Consider the following 13,504-nt stretch of genomic DNA (forward strand, 5'->3'; position numbering starts at 1 on the left):
TCACCTGCTCAGCAGCCGACTCGGAACTCGGGGACTACACCCAGTGGGTGCGCTGACGCGGCCCCATGGAAGAAATCAAGAAAACTCACCCGAATGGCCGACCGCGTTGCAAGAAATTCCTGAGTATACTGCTTCAGTGTGGCGGCCTGGGAATGGAGCCGGCTCCGGACGTCCTGCGCCGCTACTTTCAGCACGGCCGTCCCACCGCCCGGCGTCCACCCTGGTGAACTGACGCTGGCCGTCTCTAGATCATGGGCCAACGAGCTGGAGCCCGCGGCCGTCTGCGGGTCCGGCTCTAAAGCCGCCTTCCCTGCGCGCCGACGAGACAGCGACAGGACCACAAGATCCGCCTCCACAGTCGGCTCGCCTCCAGCCGGCTGCTCAGGCGGTGCCTCAGGATGGCCGCCTTGTCCCGTTCCGGCCGGTGGCGGTGGTACCGCCTCTTCCTCCGGGACGATTGTGTCGCCCCCCTCCCTCTCCATAGCCGGCTGGTCCCGGTTGGCTTCCTCCGCTGGGGGCACTGGGATATCGGGGGCCATGGTGCGGAGGGGGATGACGAGTTGTGGAGGCTGGCTATGCAGAGCCTCCGCCACCCTCTCCGCGGCCACGGCCTCCGCTTGAACCTTGGCCGCCGCATCGGCCTACGCCTCTGCCGACTCCTCCTCGTCCCCTGAGCCACCCTGGCGGTGGCCGCTCTCTGCTCCTCCGCCTCCCACTCCTCCTACGCCTCCCGCTCGTTCCGCTCCGTCGCCGCTTGGAGCTCGATGCAGGGGTCCACGCGGCAGGAGCCTGCAGATCCTCCCGCCCCTCCGATTACGGAAGCGATTGTAGTCCGCTCAAGAGAGAGCAGAGCCCTGCTTGATAATACCAGAAAAGGCTTAGAAGAACGCCAACCAAAGAGAAAAAAGAAAGGCGCGAGAGAATTGACACTTACGCCAAAACTGCCTGCGGCTGCTTCACCACCTTGCGGAAGTGGGCCGCCTTCGTGGCCGCCTCATCCCGCTTGGTCACCGCGGCAGAACCCTTGGGCTTCTTCGGCTGACTGCCGAAGAGGGCCGGCACCGCCCGGCGTTTCCGTGCGCCGCCCCGAGCAGCCGGCTCGGCGGATGAGCCCGTGCCTTGATGATCAGATGCCGGCTGGTGGCGCGGAATAGCTTTGGCTTCGTCATCGTCCGGCCAGTCCTCGAAGCCGGTGGTGAGCCCGGAGCCACCTGCCTCGCCGCCTCCTCCTACGGCGTCGTTGTCAAGCGCAGACGCCCCCAAGTCGGGGTCATCCAAGTCATCCATCGTGCGGTCGAGAGTGAACTCGCGTTCCGCCCCCGCGGTTCCGGCCGACAGATGAAGGAGGGGGTTCTGATTAAAAAACAAGCCGACTGGTCAGAAGCCGGCCAGTGAGAACTCAGCAACAGGAGAAGAAGGAAAGAAGGAAGGCTTACCACAGGCGGGGGATTGGCGCGAGAGTACGACTCCTTGCCGTACCGCCATTCCTCGGTGAGCTTGCAGTTGGTGATGTAATTAACCATATAAGATACCTCGTCGTGAGGCATCTCCTTGGTGCTTAGCCGGCTTGGGTCGAAGTGGCCGCTCATCTGGCAAATCAAGTGGGGGCGGCCTTGGAGTGGGAGCACCCAGCGCTGCACGAAGGCGGCTACCAAGTCGGACCCGGTCAGGTGTTCCGACTAGATCAACAAGTGTTGCAGTTTTGAAATAAGATTCAGTAGTTAATTCTGAGAGTGGCATCCCAGTGGCATTAGATTAACGAAAAGCATAAACAGTTCCAGGGGAGAGTGGGCGCAACAACAATATGTTCTTCCATCTACTTATAAAGGGGGTGATGCAGAGTTTGTTGTAACAAAGCAACAAGCATCATGTCTGGGTTGGTCCCATTTTTGTTCACTACTTAATGGGAAAAAGACAGCAATACAATAGCTTCAATTCAACATTTATTTAAAACAGTACCAATACAAGTAGCACAACATCTCAAAGCACTCTGCATGATCATGTGGATGAAGGTCGGCTGACCTTTCATGATGCAGTCAAGATCACCTACGAATCTGCCAACACGAATAGGAAATCCAATCTTGTTTTGTGTAGTTCAACTAAATCAAGCAAAGTCGACGGTATGACATTGAAGTTCGCAATAACAACAAGTTGAATAGATATCCTTGTTTTAACAGACGCAAAAAAGGAAACAATTACTGGCCAATAAAGGAGGATGAAACAAACGGTGATAGAAAGAAGCATCTAACTTATCTTGATGGAAAACAAAGTAGGATAGTAGCACAACATCTCAAAGCACACTGCACAATCATGTGGATGAAGGCATGTACTGACCTTTCATGAGACAACCAAGATAAAATATGAATCTACCAACACGAATAGGAAATCCAATCTCATCTTGTGCAGTTGCACTGAAATCAAGCAAAGTGTTTCACCTAGCAAAGCAAAATGTTGCAATGGCAACAAGTTGAATAGATACCCATGTTTTAACAGAGGCAAAAAAGGAAACAATTACTTGCCGATAAAGGAGGATGAAACAAATGGTGATAGAAATAAGCATCTAACTTATCTTGATGGAAAACAAAGTAGGATAGTAGCATTTCTAAAACGGTTGCATTGATTCATATTAACAGAGACATTCTCTTAAAACAACATTCGTTAAAAATGTAATTTACTTTTAACAGTGGCATTGCTTCGATTTTTCGGCGGCATTCTTTGATTAACAACAGCAAAATAGTTGTATGGGACATGCCAACACCATGTGTGTCCACACGTATAAATGGGTGATGCAGAGTATGTAGCCAAGCAGCATATTTGCGTTTGTCCCATATTTGTTCTCTTTGAACCTTTTTCCTATGTGAGGGCAGCAAATCTAGTCCTACACAAACTACCCGACCCCCCAGTTTCTTTCCCTTTTCAACAAAGAGATCGGTTCCTTACAGATGTGTGTACTGGGTTACCCCCCTTTTCCCTTTTTGACCAACAAAGCGGCTGGATAGCCAGTCTATACTACTTTCCGTCCCTCCTTTCCTCATTGAACCACGTCCTAGATTCATGCTCCACTCCACCGCACCCTTCTTTCCTGTTTGAACCAGGACCTAGATTCGACTATAGATCGAAAAAGATCCACATGCAGCTAGAGCAATGACGGTTTCAAAGAAACTTATACCTTAGGGTCATCGGGATGTGGCAAGGCGTGCAGCAGGAGGCCGAATATTCCCACACTACGTACGGTAGCGAGGAAGAATGGGTCGGTGGCCCTCCCGCATAGGCGCTGGGTGAAAGAGAATAGCACAGCCGGCAATGGATTGCCTCCCTCGCCAAAGGCGATAGAATGAATGTTGCACCTCCTCCCCTTCCCGGTGCGACAGGATCCGGACGCCTCCTTCACCAGCTGTGAGGGAGGAGAGAAAGACAAGAGGCCAAAGCAGTCTTGTTTAGATCTGGTGAAGATAGGGTGAGAGACTGTGAATATAGCAAACCCTAGCAAAGGAACGCTGAGCCTCTAGCGTGTATATATATATATGTAGTGCGGAGAGAGTGTGGAGAGTGCAAACTCTAGCGAACAAGCGCTGAGGCTCCAGCTTATATATACTGTAGTACGGACTGAGCTCCGCTGCCTTAACTACAACTGCTTTTGGGTGTATGACAGGTGGGCCAGCCACATTTTGGGCCCACCTGTCATAAACCCAAAGGCAGGTGCACTAAAGTCAATGAAGCTGCATCCATATAGTACTCGTGTATACGACTAATATATAGTGGAGTGGTTTTCTTATTCTCTCCATAACAATCGTTTTAAATTGTGTAAGTATGAAACGAAACTCTTTATTTAACGTACCAGTGAAGAAAACTACTACTCCCTCTGTTCCTAAATATTTATCTTTCTAGAGATTTCAACAAATGACTACATACGGAGCAAAATGAGTGAATCTACACTATAAAATATGTCTGTATACATCCGTATGTGGTAGTCCATTTCAAACCTCTTGAAAGACAAATATTTAGGAACAAAGGGAGTACTTCCGATGAACTAACGATCCACGCGTCCTAGTCGCACTTCATGTCCTTCACGAAAAAATGTGGTACACTACCCTCCCTTAAGTGAACAACCACACATGCACCAAATTATCGGAAATGTGTGAGAGTGTCTACAAATAAAGAATTTTAATTTCAATTATCGTAAAGGTTTGAGAGTATGTACAGTTTGCCCTCTCTAATAATTATGGTTTGTTGTGTTCGGCCTAGACTCGGTCAAACTTTACAAAGTTTGACTTCATTCAAATCTAATATGCGGAGTAAATAAAAATGGAGGGCTACTACGTCCATCCGGGTTTTTAGTCCATGCCATTTTTTAATCAAAGTTAATAGCTGGACAAATAAAATTACAGGGGAGCTGGAGACAAAGTTGTGAGAAGGCTTAGAAATCAATACAAAACTTATGCTCTTAGTACCAACGTCGATCCTTCTTCGAGGAAACATTTGGTTCATAGCCAATTGTGTGATAAATTGCACCAACGTGAAAGACGACTGCGTCTCCAAGGCAACCAAGGTGAACTGACGAAGGATATCATCTTTGTGGGTAACAAGCAAAGAGCATTGATGGAAGACAGCTTGTTTTTCATTGAAAATCGATCAGCTTCACCAGCCGACGCATCCATGAGGCGCAACCAAGAGCATCGATAGGTCATCGTGGTGATGCATCATCCATTTGGCATCAAGTTTGGGTGATGCACCTATGAAGTTTGACAAATTCTCACTATGGTCTGTTTCTTCTCAGTAATCAAGCTCGAGGAAGGAAGAACCACGTGGCAGAGGACAGTGAGGCAGAACAACAATGGCCATCCAACTTTGTGCAGTTCCACTAAAATTGAGGAAGACATGTCCGGGTATGGAGATACGCATCGCTGTTTCCAAAAACATAAAAAAGGGATATAGTGTTGTTACTTTGTTTTACAAGATTAACAACGACATCTCAATTGTTAATAAGAATTAATGAAAAGTACACCAAAAATAATAAGCATCATGATTATCTTAATGGGAACTAAACCAGGATACCCAAGAAAAAAAGCATTTCTTCATTTAACCAGTGATAGTATTAGATTAGCAGCAGCAATAGGAGCATATGGATAATGACCGCACAACCACCATGTACTTTTTGTCGAAACAACTTGTATACCTCCACCGAGGCATAAATCAGGACAAGTTTTTGAGTGGCATTTCCTCTATAATAGTAGGTGATGTTGGACCAGCCGACGAACCCTAGCTACTATACATGGGGAGCTGGGGAGTAGTCGCATAGAAGAAAACCCGCATGCAGCGACTTGGCGAGCTGGACCAGTACAATAAGTTATACCTCAGGTGGGCGAGATGTCGCTTAGGAGGGCGGGAGGGATCTGCCCACACGACGGCAGCGAACAAGGGCGCGGAGGATGTTCGTCCGCCCCAGCGCCGGCTCCGAGAGGAGGGTGCACATCGGCTTCCTCCATCACCGACGGTGACAACGTCAATGCTGCACCTCCTCACCTCCCGCAGCAGACGGGATTCGCCGGATCTATGACCAACGGTGAGGAGAGAAATAGAGTGGACATTGTCATCTTGTTTTGATATGGAGAGGCTGAGAGAGCGAGACGCGAGAAACTCTATCAAATAAGAGGCTATAATGGAGTAAAAAAATCTCTCCATAGCAGTGGTTTTAAATAGAATACACACGTTCCCGAAAAAAAGAAACGAAAACTGGCGGACAATTTTTTAACGTACCAAGAAAGAAAACTCAATCAAAACACACCCCCGCTTCTAGGTTGCAAGAGTCGTCGCACACACACACACATAGACATAGACATGCATATCCGTGTTTACGTAAAATTCCATTTCCATCTCCAATCATATTTGTCCAACTGGCACATTATTTACGTTGTTAATTATATACGTAGCAATATTAACATACAACATCTCTTATTTGCGGGCGTCCGGACCGCTACCACGACCGCTCCTGACCAACCCGGACCCTATTCATCACCTGCGCGTGCTTCCCGCCAGAAACGGTCAGTGCCGCATACATGCCCGGCCAGAGTGGACGCGACCTCTCACTGGCGTCGGCTCCGTGTTCCTGGTGCACGCGACTGCTCTATGTTCAAATTTTGCAATAGTCGGCCACAACATGCATGTAAAAAGTTCTTTGGAGTCCGTGCTACAGCTAGCTGTCCTCCCCCAACTCGTCAATCTCTTCCAGTAGTGCTAAGTACTCCAGGGTGTGATCAATAGACAAGCAGGCAGGAAAGTTATCGTATACTCGGTTTGTTGTGACTGGCATGCCAAGCGACCGTGTGGGGTCGAGCTGTGTAGGAGGGTGAGACACGAACGCGACAGACTTGATTTAAACGTTGGTATTGCTCGATGGCGCGATCCAACAAAACAAAACATTGGTTTCTCTCCATTTCCATTTTTCTCCGGAAAAATGGAAACTTTCCATTCCATTTTCATTCCTACTCCAAGGTTGCCCCATTACAACATTCCGTCAAATACAAAGGAAAACTAACATGCATGCTGATGCATCTCAATGATTCACAGATCATAGCCAATATTTACTTCACAACTAAAGACAAAAGTTGTGAGAGCGTGTATGAAAGAAAAACTACCGATGGGGTCACTACGACTTAAACCCTAAACCCTAAACAGGATTTACTTTCCTGGCCAGGTAGAACCTGTCGAAGGAAAGACGACTGGCACCCTCGGATCATACGATGCTTTTGTGCAGTTCCACTAAAATCGAGCTGAGCATCCCTGATGGCAAAGATATTGAAGAAGTGTGATTAGAATAATAGTACTGGCACTAGTTCATGAGACATAAACTCATCACAAGTAGAAGTCGGTAGAAGTAGAGAAACATAGACATGGAGATGGAGCTACGTGGGGAGCTGTGGCAGTGGAGCAAGCCAGCTCCAAAAGGAAGATGGACTACCTGGGACGTCGGGCTGTAAATAGAAGGGCGGTTGGGACGTGGCATCGGCCCATACCACGGTGACCCCTGATTGGGACGCACCGACTGTGGGTTTTCTTCCTCACCGATGTCGACCGCGTCTACACAGAACATTGTTCCCTTTCCCCAGCTGCTGGATCAGGCCGGATATGTGACCAGCGGTGTGGCCACCATCATTCTGTGCTTGTGAAGAGAGCAACCCAAGCAAGTAGGCTTGTAGCTTAGGCTCCTGCTAGTGTATATATAGTGGTTTTCTTTTTCTCTCCGTATCAACCATTTTATATTGCGTACGTGTCATTGAAGAATGAAATGATGGTTGCTTCTTCCGACTAACTTACTGTGTGATTTGACTGCTCCTTAGTGGCCCCTACACGTACTCCCCCTACGTGTATGCAGCAGTCACACGTACACATGGATGCAAAAACGCGCGCGGCGCCCTAATGCATGCATGTCCGAGCACACGAGGGAACACACACGGTCACGCTCAAGTGCTCAACCTACACGTGCATGCACACACATACTCAGCCAGGGTGAGCTAGTGACCGTATAAACACCGGAAAATGTATATATTGAGTGCAATGAGCATATTATGAAGTCCATTAACCATATTTTTACAAATATACAGTGACAGATAGTGCACTAGCGGAGCTACCTTAGGGCAAAACCAGGCCATGGCCCGCCCAACTTAGGAGCATTTCTTCCTACTGTTCACCTAGATCAGGATGTGAAACACCAGCCTAGAGACAATTTGCTTCAGCTTAGCCTGCCCAGCCCACCCTGCTTTTTGTTTCAAGCTCCGCCACTGAGAGAGTGTATTTATCTCGTTTGAAATTAAGCCATATTAACCGGAGAGGAGGCAGTATGGACTACCATTACTTTGTTGTGTCCAGTCATCTTGCCGAACGAGGAGAAACTTGCAGGACGGGAGAAGCTTGCGCGTGGTGGCTCACAAGACAAGGAGAAACTTTTGACTAATGCAAGCTCTCCCTCGCTCAGGCGGTGGACGTGCAACAATTAATTCGGTGTCAGATTGCCAGAAGCATACACTATACTAGTACTATTATTGTTCGACTTCCCGAAGAGGCGAACAGCCAAGCGCAAAGTTTACTAGTACTAGTACTACTACTATAGTCTATAGAGGTCTGTACAATACTAGTACTAGGAACCGGATGGAGGAGCGGCTACACTCTTATTATATTTTTTAAATGTGATAAAGCAATCTTCAACACATTTGGTTCTCTTCGAGGGTTCTCGCATGTGATAATGGAAGTTGATTGCATGGAACACTCGCCACAATTCTCGCTTAATTTTGGCTCATATCCTGTTACAAATAGGAGCGCTCGGTAATATTTCCTATTTTTTTGTTATTCAGCATGTAAACAGGTCAGCAAACCTTGCGCGCATCTTTGTGCGAACCGTGCTTGCTGCACTTTGAATGTGGCCAAGAGCTGGCTTGATGAAACACCTCGCTTCCTACTTCTTTTTTTGCGGGGTACCTTGCTTCCTAGTGACCAGTGTCTTGGTTGATCGTCCTAAGAATGCTTATATATGAATAAAGCTCTCTCATTTACCCGTAAAAAAGATTAATCCATATTAACCGGAAAGGAGGGAGTATGGACTAGCACTACTTTTTGGTGTGTCCCGTCAACTCGCTGAACAAGGAGAAGCTTGCAGCACAAGGTGAAGCTCGCTTACGCCTTTTGACTAATGCAACCTACCCTCGCCCAGGTGGTGGACATGCATCAGTTCATTCGGTGTCAGATTGCCAGAGGCATACACTGTAGTACCGAACATGCGGAGTACCATCATTGTTCGACTTCACGAAGAGGCGAAGAGCCAAGCGCAAGGTTTAGTAGTACGAGTAGTACTACTACTAGAACCACATGGTGGAGCGTCTGTACTCTTATTTTTTTTAATCTCTAATGAAGTACACATTTATTCCGGAGAAGGGTGGAAAACAGCAGCCCAACATGTAATGATGATATCGATCAACCATGCTCGAATATATCTTGGCCTCTGTGCGAGCCCGTCTGTGTGTTCTCGCTCCTCGTCTCTCTCAAGGAACGGCGGGTTGCCCATTTTGCCGTCAATTGAGATCGGTTTACTCACACTCCGGTCCCACATGTCAGTGATATGCCAAGAGGAGGTGCGTTGACCAACTGGCCATACGCGTACTTGGTTTTGCACCTTCATACTACTCCTCCCTCCGTCACAGTTTACAGGGCGTGCTTCATTATGATGCATTTCTCTCAATGCATTTCCACCACCAGAGAGACTTTAGACGCGTTTGGTTTAATGCTCAATTAATTAGGGTGTGGTCACCGCAATCAAGTCCACAATTTTCTCTCGATGTACTATGGAGTGGAGTAAGTGCATGCATGTGTGTACCCGGGGTGGAAGCACCCCATGCATATGTGTACGCATTATTTCCTCTAGTAATAGACGCCATGCTATAACTACCAATGCTATTTTTCAGGCCGATCGCTAGTCACCTTGGTCCTAGAGATTTTTTCTTTTTCTGAAGCGCGCTCTATAAACAGTGACGGATGGAGTAGTATGAGCGGATTCAAAGAAGAGCGTATTGATGGTTGCTTCTTCCGAGCAACTTACAGTGGGAAAGGTGGGGCTTATGATTTGACTGCTCATTACTCACTATTAATGCGGCGCAACGACCGGGCTGAGTCTCCCATGCGGTTGTGCACTACCCCCTCGGTTCTTAAATATACTCCAGAGTATTTGTCTTTCTAGAGATTTCAACTAGTGACTACTCAAATATTTCTCTTTTTAGAGATTCAAATGGACTACTACATATGAATGTATATAGACATATTTTAGAGTGTAGATTCACTCATTTTGCTCTGCATGTAGTCACTTGTTGAAATCTCTAGAAAGACAAATATTTAGGAACGGAGGGAGTACACATATGAAGCAAAATGAGTGAATCTACACTCTAAAATATGCCCATTTGAAATTTGTAAAAAGACAAATATTTAGGAACGAAGGAGTATAATTTTGTGCATGGCACATGGACCCGGATGCTGAAGAGGCTTCTGGCAATGCTATCAAGCTTCCAGCATTTTTTTACATAATTGACGTACTATACAAATAATTTTCCAACGACATGAAATTATACAATGCTGTGAGCTCTCGGCTTTTGTTTCGTGTGTCTTGCCATCGATGCTCTTTCGGAAACAATAAAAAACAAACTTCCTTGCTAATGCATCTCAATTATTAGCAGATCAGAGCTAATATTTACATCACAACTGAAGACAAAGTTGTGAGAAGGTGTTAAATTAAAATTGATCCATGCTTTCACTGGCAGCAACGTCCCCCCAGCTCTGTCTAAATCAACAAGGCATGTCGGGGAAAAAAGTTGTTGTCTGGAGCATGCAACATTCCGATCATTTTGTGCAGTTCCACTAAAATAGATGTGACGCCCCTGATTCAATCGTACACTAATCATACACGCAAACGTGTACGATCAAGATCAGGGACTCACGGGAAGATATCACAACACAACTCTAAAATAAAGTAAGTCATACAAGCATAATAATACAAGCCAAGGGCCTCGAGGGCTTGAATACAAGTCCTCGATCATAGACGAGTCAGCGGAAGCAACAATATCTGAGTACATGCATAATTTAAACAAGTTGCCATAAGATGGCTAGCACAAACTGGGATACAGATCGAAAGAGGCGCATGCCTCCTGCCTGGGATCCTCCTAACTACTCCTGGTCGTCATCGGCGGCCTGCACGTAGTAGTAGGCACCTCCAGTGTAGTAAGAGTCGTCGTCGACGGTGGCGTCTGGCTCCTGGGCTCCGGCATCTGGTTGCGACAACCAGGTAGAAGGGAAAGGGGGAAAAGAGGGAGAAAAGCAACCGTGAGTACTAATCCAAAGTACTCGCAAGCAAGGAGCTACACTACATATGCATGGGTATATGTGTAAAAAGGCAATATCGGTGGACTAAACTGCAGAATGCCAGAATAAGAGGGGGATAACTAGTCTTATAAAAGACTACGCTTGTGGCAGCCTCTGTCTTGCAGCATATAGAAGAGAGTAGATTGAAGTCCTCCAAGTAGCATCGCATAGCATAATCCTACTCGGCGATCATCCCCTCGTTGCCCTGTGGAAAAGCGATCACCGGGTTGTCTCTGGAACTTGTCTGGGTGTGTTTTATTAAGTATCCGGTTCTAGTTGTCATAAGGTCAAGGTACAACTCCGGGCCATCCTTTTACCGAGGGACACGGCTATTCGAATAGATAAACATCCCTACAGGGGTGCACCACATAACCCAACACGCTCGATCCCATTTGGCCGGACACACTTTCCTGGGTCATGCCCTGCCTCGGAAGATCAACATGTCGCAACCCTACCTAGGCACAACAGAGAGGTCAGCACGCCGGTCTAAATCCTATGGCGCAGGGGTCTGGGCCCATCACCCATTGCACACCTGCACGTTGCAAGGGCGGCCGGAAGCAGAACTAGCCCCCTTAATACAAGAGCAGGATTACGTTCCAATCCGACGCGCGCCGCTCAGTCGCTGACGTCACGAAGGCTTCGGCTGATACCACGACGTCGAGTGCCCATATCTTTCCCGCGTAGTTGGTTAGTGCGTATAGGCCAGTGGCTAGACTCAGATCAAATACCAAGATCTCGTTAAGCGTGTTATTTTGAAGTAAACGCGGACGCCGAGCAGGGCCAGGCCCACCTCTCGCCTAGGTGGTCTCAACCTGCCCTGTCACTCCGCCACAAAGTAACAGTCGGGGGCTGTTGGGAACCTAGGCCCACCTCTACCGGGATGGAGCCACCTGTCCTTCTAGCCCCCACATCGGAATCACTTGCGGGTACTCAACGAGCCAACCCGTCTTTAGTCACCATCTATATAGTATGTATATATGTATAATATATATCCGTGATCACCTCCTGAGTGATCACGGCCCGATAGTATAGCAAGGCAGACTGACAAGAATGTAGGGCCAATGATGATAAACTAGCATCCTATACTAAGCATTTAGGATTGGGGTAAGGTATCAACAGTTGTAGCAACAATGACAGGCTATGCAACAGAATAGGATTAATCGAAACAGTAACATGCTACACTACTCTAATGCAAGCAGTAGAGGGTAGAATAGGTGATATCTGGTGATCAAAGGGGGGGCTTGCCTGGTTGCTCTGGCAAGAAGGGGTCGTCAACACCGTAGTCGAACTGGGGGGTCGTCGGCAGCCTCGGGGTCTAGCGGACAGAAGTAATGGAGGGGGAACACAATAAATAACAGAGCAATCAAAGTATCACAAAGCGTAGCATGGCATTACATGGTGCTAGAGGTGACCTAACGCAGTAGGAGGTGATACCGGTGAAGGGGGAAAACATCCGGGAAAGTATCCCCGGTGTTTCGCATTTTCGGACAGATGAACCGGAGGTGAAATATTGCAGGTTCACTATGCTAGGGACGCGTGGCGGACGAACGGGCTGCGTATCTGGGTTCGTCTCGTCGTTCTGAGCAACTTTCATGTAGAAAGTATTTTCATCCGAGCTACGGTATATTACCTATGGTTTCCTAAAGTTTTAATCATTTTCTGGAATTTATTTACTTATTTAAATCAACATTATCCATAATAGTATGGGATGACGTCAGTATGGCGTATGTGTGATGTCAGCAGTCGACAGTGCGGTTGACTGGGTCAATCTGATGTGGGGGTCCCGCATGTCATACTGTTTAGTTAATTAAAAACAGTTAATTAGGTTAATTAGCTAATTAGGTTAAGTAAACATAATTAATTAAGCTAATTAATTTAGTTAATTAATTAATTATTATTTAATTTATTTCGTTAATTAATTTTTTTTAATGTTCTAGCGGCGTGGGGCCTACTTGTCATAGGCCCATGGCCTTAACGGGCACGTGGGTTTAGGCGGAACCGGGCGAAGGGCGCCTAGGCGGGCGCTCGCCCGCAGGGATTGCAGCGGGGCGAGGCCAGTGGCCAGGTGGGCGCAACCAGGTGGGTGCACGAGTGGGAGGGTGCGGCCAATGCCGGCGAGCGGCGGAGCCGGACCGGCAGGAACGGCGCCGGGTCATGGCGGATGCGGGCGCGGGCGGGGGGAAGCTCGGGCAGCACGGGGAAGAAGCGAGGGAGAGCTGTGGGTGGAGGCGGGCACGTCCAGAGGCGCTGCAACAGCGAGTGAGCGGCAAGGCGCGCGGGTCGGCAGCGGGAGCACCGGGGTGCAGCTGCAAGCATGCGGCCTGGCCGCAGCAGCGGGTGCCGGCCGGAGTACAGCTGCGGACGCGGTGACCGCGGGCACGAGTGGCGCAAGTGCGCGATGAGCAGGGGGAAGAGAGGCGGGGCTCACTGGGGCCGTAGGGCAATGTCAGCTGCTTGAGGTGGGGCATGGGGACGATGCGCGCAGGGGAGGCAGTCTGGCGGGGGCCAGGAGGACGCAGTCCAGCGGGAAGGCAGTGCCGGCGAGGTGGCGGGCGACCCGGCAAACGGCAGCGAGGACGATCCGGTGGTGGTGGCGGTGATGTGGCAG

This window comes from Triticum dicoccoides, chromosome 6B, assembly GCF_002162155.2.
Source record: "Triticum dicoccoides isolate Atlit2015 ecotype Zavitan chromosome 6B, WEW_v2.0, whole genome shotgun sequence".
Classification (NCBI taxonomy): Eukaryota; Viridiplantae; Streptophyta; class Magnoliopsida; order Poales; family Poaceae; genus Triticum; species Triticum dicoccoides.